The following is a 7,686-nucleotide window of genomic DNA, read 5'->3' as shown; positions in this document are numbered from 1 at the left end:
GTGCTATTGCACATGCAAACAGACCTAGCAACACCATACAGATCACAAAACTCTCAGTTTCAGATATCATACTTGTCCCAGGCTCATGGGTCCGCGTCCTGGGCTCATTCTATCAAACCTTATCCAGAAATAAAGGGTTTCAAGCACTTAGAGAGAGTCAAGCATGGGCGGAGGTCTCCCCGAAAGGACGCAACCACATGACCCAGTTAGGCTGACTTTCGTGTATAAGGCTTGCGTCCCAAATATTTTGGCTTATTGTTCTACGTACTTTTGCTCTTCTTTCACAACATGCCACAACCTTCACACTGTTCACACACTGCCAGGGACAAGACTCATAAATCTATACAATATGGTAACCCGAGTTTTATAGGTATCTACTCACTACTAGACTAACCCAGCGTGACACGGCTCGTAGAGATCTTCCGGATAATACAGGGCAGATAAAAGAGAACTAATAATGTCTCTTACCTGGCCAGGTTTTTCAGTTCATTTGCCGTCCATTATCCCAGATCTCCGTTGTCCGTATCCGCAGGTGAATCTCGAGCAGATACTCTCGCCTCGGGTCCCTGTTCGGGCGGCCAAGAAATGTTGAGTCCTCTTCCGTCCCTGGCTTCCTGGATGTAGGGATCCAAGTAAATGACACGCAGCACAAAGGTTGTGTGGTCATAAACAGGGTTAGCCCTGGAGCACGCCTGCCTCACTGGGCGCTGCCCCTTCTTTATATAGTAAAAAGTTAGACATTTTACAGACATGCGCACAAGCGCTCATATTTCACAATCACTTACAAAGCAAATCTATTCTAGTGAAAAGTTACAATATCTGGTATGTGGATGAAAGGCTACAATTTCAAGGAGAAATGCGCGCGTGATTACTTTCCATAAAAGAAAATGTCAAGTTTGCTCAATTTTCCTGTTGTAAACCAGATTTCTCAGGAGGAAGACAAGATGGATTCTTTGGTTCAGTCTGATCTCCACAGAGACCATGTCATTTAACGCAGAAATCCATCCCTCTCCTGCTTGGTTACATAGCCTGGTGGTGTGTTTTGGGTAGTGTTGAAAATTATGTTATCATTATGTGCAAGCTAATTGGGATACCACTTATTTGCCGTACAATGCTCCTCTGGGAATTTAAATATGCAAATTGCCTCTTCTCGTTAAAGGGTTGATTGTCACTTGTAGGATCGCTACTTCCAACAGGTGGCGCTATAGAGTTAAGTCCTCTTTCTCAGAAGAGGCAATTTGCATATTTAAATTCCCAGAGGAGCATTGTACGGCAAATAAGCCTCCTTACCTTGACAAGCCAGAGATGGTGTGCCACTCTCCATAAGGAGAAACGTTACCCCTTAGACCCCTGTAAAAAAAACAAGAACTTTTCAGTCTACTCTCCAATTAACCCCTTCACCCCCTGACCAGACCAAATTTTACAATTCTGACCAGTGTCAGAATGAGTTTTTTTCCTGAAGAATAACCAATTATGGTATATACTTCGAAGTGCGTTGAAATAAACCACCACCTTACTGTACCATACTGGTATATACGTCTCAATTCTGTTGGCAGCGCACAATTTTTTTTTTATGTTTTGGCGCTTTTACACAATAAAGACTTTTTTAGAATTAAAAAATGTTTTTGCATGGCTTTACTCTGCGAGCTATAACTTTTTTTTTTATTTTGTATTTCTCCTTTGAGTCGTATGGCACCTTACGGTTTCCAGGGCAATTTGAGGTTTTCAGCAGTACCATATTTATTTACATTTGACTTTTTTTCTGCATTTTATTCCATTTTTTGTTTTGTGGTCTGATGAAAAAGCAGTTTACGACTTTTTTTTTTTTTTACGATGTTCACTGAAGGGTTTAACTAAGGTGTTTTTACATAAATGTATTTATTAGTATAATGTGGACACAGCCTCAGCATTAAAATATATTTTTTATGGGTTTAATAGAGAAGAAAATAAATTGTGCCTTTAACGCCATTTACCAATCACTGTAAATAAACTGATGGCTGAATTTTCCAAAAAGGCACTTAGAAAAAAAAAAAACATCTGGAGGTGGCTGAATTTTAAAAGGAGTCCTCCCATCTCAGATAATATTTAGGGCTCTGTGGTAATAAATAAAAAAAATGTAAAAAAAAGCAAAAAAAACCCCAAAAACCATACTCCCCTTTTCCTGGTACGGTCACGAACCGCTGAGCTCACCGATATCTGGAGCACTGTTAAAGTGATGGCAAAGCATAAAGAAATGGAGTAATAAGACAGAAGTGTTCCACCTTAAGATGTGGCAAATTTATCAAATATAGTGTAACAGTGTTGACCAAGCCACAAGGAAAAGTGGCTTCAAAAAGTCCTCCAACACCCCTCTTCAAATACATTGTTCTAGATAAGAGAACATGAGTTTGGGGAAATCTTTTTACATGGTATATTTATATGGGAAAAATTGCATATTTTCAATCAGTGGTGCCTCCATATATTCTGTCAAAAGTTTAAAAAAAATCCTTTAAGATGTTTCATTAAAAAAAAAAAAAAAAAAAAGGACACTGGGACCCTACTGATGACTCAGATAGGGGTCTCATGTCCCCCATATGAACGGAGCAGCAGTCGTGCGGGTCACTCCATCCATTGTCTATGAAACGGTTGGAGTATACGCAGAAAAAGATTCCCTGCAGCGCTGTACAGGACATTTGACGGGTGATGGGAGAAAGTGAGGGTTTTTTTTGTTTTTTTTTGGAATGATGCAATCAGCCGAGCCCACTGCTCCTTCCCAAATTTTGGATCTCCCATGGATCACTTCCACCTGGATAGTTGTGCCCGTTCACGTGGTGGGCAGTTACAGGCTGCAACTGCAGGCAAATAGGCAGTCAAAGGCCACATTCACACGGTCAGTATTTGGTCAGTATTTGACATCGGTATTTATAAGCCAAAACCAGGAGTGGGAGAAAAAAGGAGATTTTTGTGTACGCACCGTAAAATCTCTTTCTTTTAGCCTCTAATTGGGGGACACAGGACCATGGGTGTTATGCTGCTGTCCACTAGGAGGCGACACTATGCATAATCTGAAAAAGATTAACTGTGGCTCCTCCTCTGCAGTATACACCCCTGGACGGCATCAGCCTTCTCCAGTTTTGTGCAAAAGCAGTAGGAGGAACGTAACATGAATAACATAATTATGCCTGTAAGAAGGCAACTATGTAACATGAATAACATAATTATGCCTGTAAGAAGGCAACTATGTACGAGCTCAAGAAAACAGTATGAGAACTCAACAGTTACAACGGCCCGGAAAGGGCAACAGGGTGGGAGCAGTGTCCCCCAATTAGAGGCTAAGAGAAAGAGATTTTACGGTGAGTACACAAAAATCTCCTTTACTCTGTCGCCTCATTGGGGGACACAGGACCATGGGACGTCCCAAAGCAGTCCCTGGGTGGGAAGCAATGGACGAATATTGTGAAGACAGGCCCCTATACGTAGGGCACCGCCGCCTGCAGGACACATCTACCCAGGCTCGCGTCTGCTGAGGACTGGGTATGAACCCTGTAGTGTTTAGTAAACGTGTGTAAGCTAGTCCAAGTGGCCGCCTTACACACTTGTTGTGCCGAAGCCTGGTGCCGAATGGCCCAGGAGGCCCCTACCGCCCGTGTAGAGTGTGCCGTAATACCGGCTGGAAGAGGAGAATTCTTAAGGCGGTAGGCCTCTTGTATGGTGGATTTGATCCACCTGGCAAGGGTAGCTTTGGAAGCTGGCAGACCCTTGTGGCCGCCTTCCGGAAGGAGGAAAAGAGAATCAGACCTCCGGAAGGACGCAAGTTTCCTCATTTAGGTGGAAGTTGGACACAACCTTCGGAAGGAAGGATGGGACCGTACGAAGAACTACCTTGTCCTGGTGAAAAGCCAGGAAGGGCTGTCTGCAGGAGAGTGCTGTCAGCTCAGACACCCTGCGTAGCGAGGTGATTGCCACCAGGAAAACCACCTTCTGGGAAAGAAGGCGGAGCGGTACCTTCTTAAGGGGTTCGAAGGGTAGTTCCTGCAATGCTGTCAGGACCAGGTTGAGGTCCCACGTTTCTAGTGGTCGTCTGTAGGGGGGAACCAATCGGGAAACCCCCTGAAGGAAAGTCCTTACTTGCGGCTTGGTAGCAATGCGCCTTTGAAAAAGCACTGAGAGGGCTGACACCTGGCTCTTAAGCGAGCCCAATGACAGCCTGGCCTCCAGACCCGATTGGAGAAAACCAAGTACTTTGGGTAGGGAATAAGGGAGTGGGATCTGGCCACGAGATTCGCACCAGGTAAAGAAAGCTTTCCAGGTACGGTAATAAATCTTGGCAGAGGCTGGTTTCCGTGCCCTGATCATGGTTCCAATGACGTCCGTCGAGAGCCCTGCCTGGGTTAGAACCCAGGTCTCAAGGGCCACGCCATCAAATTGAGAGCCCCTGAGTTCTGGTGGTAGAACGGGCCTTGTGATAGAAGATCGTGGCGGTCGGGCAGACACCAGGGGGCGTCTGCTGTGAGTTCTCGATGTTGGCGTACCATGTGCGTCTGGGCCACTCCGGTGCAATTAGGATGGTTGGAAATCCCTCTTGTTTGAGCTTCCTCACCACTCTGGATATCAGGGGGAGAGGTGGAAAAATATACAGAAGCTGGAACTGGGTCCAGTCCTGAACCAGAGCGTCTGCTCCGAGCGACCGCGGATCGTGTGTTCTGGCCATGAAGTTGGAGACCTTGGCATTGAAGTGGGATGCCATTAGGTCCACATCCGGGGTCCCCCAGCGGAGACAGATCTGTTGAAAAATTTCGGGATGGAGAGACCACTCTCCTGAGTCTATTCCTTGTCGGCTGAGGAAGTCTGCTTCCCAGTTGTCCACACGCGGAATGTGGACCGCCGAAAGAACCGACCCTGTGTCCTCCGCCCAGCGGAGGATGTGTGACACTTCTCGCATCGCCTGGGTACTGCGGGTCCCCCCTTGGTGATTCACATGTGCCACAGCCGTGGCATTGTCCGACTGTATTCTGATGTGAGAGGCTGCCAGTAAGTGATGGAAGGCCCTCAATGCCAGAAGGATGGCACGAATTTCCAGGATGTTGATGGGCATGGTCGCTTCCACTGGGGACCACTTGCCCTGTGCCCTGCGGTGTAAGTGCACCGCACCCCAACCCGTCAGGCTCGCGTCGGTGGTCAGAACCTTCCATTGACCTGTGAGAAAGGATTTCCCCTTTGCTAGCGAGGTTGGCTTGAGTCACCAGTGCAGGGACCTCCTGGTTGACGACGTTAGCTGGAACTCCCTGTCGAGAGAAAAGGGATTCCTGTCCCAGGACTTGAGAATGGCTAGTTGCAGAGGTCTGAGGTGAAACTGGACAAATGGGACAGCTTCTATTGCTGCTGCCATCTTGCCGAGGACTCTCATGGCAAACCGGAGAGATTGAGGGGGTTTGCGGAGGAGGGTGCGAACTGCTAGTCGGAGAGCCAGTGCCTTGTCCTTGGGAAGGAGCACTAGACCCCTGGAGGTGTTGAATAACATTCCCAGGAAGGTCAGGGACTGACTCGGGGTTGGTGATGACTTTTGTAGGTTGATTAACCAGCCCATGCGACAGAGTATCGGTTGTGATTGAGACGCTGAGCTCGCAGTCCTTGAAGGTGGGAGCCTTGATGAGTAGATCGTCCAGGTATGGAACGACTACTATGCCTCTGGAGTGCAGGACGTCCATGGTGGCTGCCATGACCTTGGTGAACACTCTGGGAGCCGTGGCGAGTCCAAAAGGGAGAGCCACGAATTGGTAGTGGTCCTGGCCTATTGCGAACCTGAGAAACCTCTGATGGGCAGGTGCAATGGGTATATGCAGGTATGCGTCTTGTATGTCTATGGAGGCGAGATATTCTCCCTTCTCCATGGACCCAATGATGGACCGAAGGGACTCCATGCGGAAATGACGGACCCGTACATATTTGTTGAGCTGTTTTAGGTCTAGTATGGGCCGTACGCTGCCTCCTTTCTTGGGAACTACGAACAGATTGGAGTAGAACCCTCGGAAGCGGTCGGTCGTGGGTACCGGTACTATGACTCCTGCTTGAAAAAGCGAGGAGACCCCTTGGTGGTAGGCACGAGCCTTGGCTGGCGGTTTTGGGGGAGCAGAGAGGAAGAATCGGTCCGGTGGGTTGGAGGTGAAGTCTATTTTGTATCCGGAAGACACTAGTTCCCTGACCCACCTGTCTTCTGTAATAGGCAGCCAGACTTGATGAAAGAGCAAAAGTCGGCTGCCTACTGGTGTGGTGTCTTCCGGAGTCCGTGAGTCATGATGAGGAGAAAGTCTGAGATTTTCCTCCTCTGGGCTTAGGCTGGCCTGCTTTTGACTGCCAGGTCTTGTCCGACCTTTGCGTTGATCGTGAGTTGTCCCTGCGTGGGGAACGGTTACGATTTTGTGCTGGACGCGAGACGGACGAGCCGGAGGAATTCCGAAAGGATCGGAATCGAGTTTGGTTACGCTTCTTGTAAGTGCGTTTAGGTCAGTTGGGGAAGAGAAGTCCTCTTACCCCCGGTGGCGTTGGATATCATAGTGTCCAACTGTTCGCCGAAAAGTCTCCCACTGAGGTAGGGGAGGTGCGTGAGGGACTTCTTTGAGGCTGCGTCCGCTTTCCATTCCCGCAGCCAGAGGATACGCCGAATCGTGATAGCGTTTGATGCTATCCCCACTACTCCCCTTGCTGAATCCAGAGCTGCATGGAGCATGTAGTCTGCTACAACTGCTATTTGAACCGCTTGGTCCGACAGCACAGGAGCGGATGCTTGGAGAGCTTTTAAATTCTTTGCCCAGGCCAGAATGGCCTTGGCAGCCCAAACTGAGGCGAACGCGGGAGCCAGGGATGCCCCTGCTGCCTCGAAAATTGAACGAGCCATGTGTTCTACCTGCCGGTCTGCTGCGTCCCTGAGGGTTGAGCTATCTGGCAGTGAAAGGAGGGTCTGTGCTGCTAGCCTAGAGACTGGGGGGGTCCACTTCAGGTGGATCTGTCCATTCCTTGGTGTCCTTCTGTGGGAAGGGGTACCTCGCCTCCAGATATTTGCGATTAGCAAATTTTCTCTCAGGCTGTGAGAGCTGCTTTTTAAGGATCGCCTTAAACTCTGGGGGTGGTTAGAGAAAACCTTAGGCGGCTTCAGAGGTCCTTCAAATGAAATCTTATGTTCTGGGGCCTCTGGTGGCGGATCAGAAATGTCCAGCACCCCATGGATGGATGAAATTATGTCCTCAACTAGCGCTGTATTGCTAGGAGGGATTGGGATCAGGGACCCCTCCGTTTCTCTGTCTGAGTCAGTCACAGATGCCTTCCGAATCCTGTGTATCACTGAGGCGTCCCCTGCTGAGTGGGCTGGGGAGGAGGCCTTCTCTGGTTGGGGATTGCGGAGATCTGCATTGTCTGTCCCTGGAATGGGACGGTCTAGATGACCTGGAGCTACGGTGTCTCTCCCTAGAGAGGGATGACGCAGATGGACTTGATCTATGGGTCCGCTTGTGTCCTGACCTAGACGTGGATGTGCCAGGGTCATCTTGTTCCCGAGTCAAGCTCTCCCTTTGCTGGGTAACGGTCATAGCCGGGGCATGACCCTGCAGAGCCTGAAGCAATGTGGAGGTTAGGTTATCTATAGACTGCGTCATAGATTGCGATATCTGAGTAGCCCATTCCGGCGTGGCATTAGACACCGAGGCATTGGCA

The sequence above is a fragment of the Ranitomeya variabilis genome, chromosome 6 (genome assembly GCF_051348905.1).
Source record: "Ranitomeya variabilis isolate aRanVar5 chromosome 6, aRanVar5.hap1, whole genome shotgun sequence".
Lineage (NCBI taxonomy): Eukaryota > Metazoa > Chordata > Amphibia > Anura > Dendrobatidae > Ranitomeya > Ranitomeya variabilis.
This window is presented reverse-complemented; position numbering follows the sequence as displayed.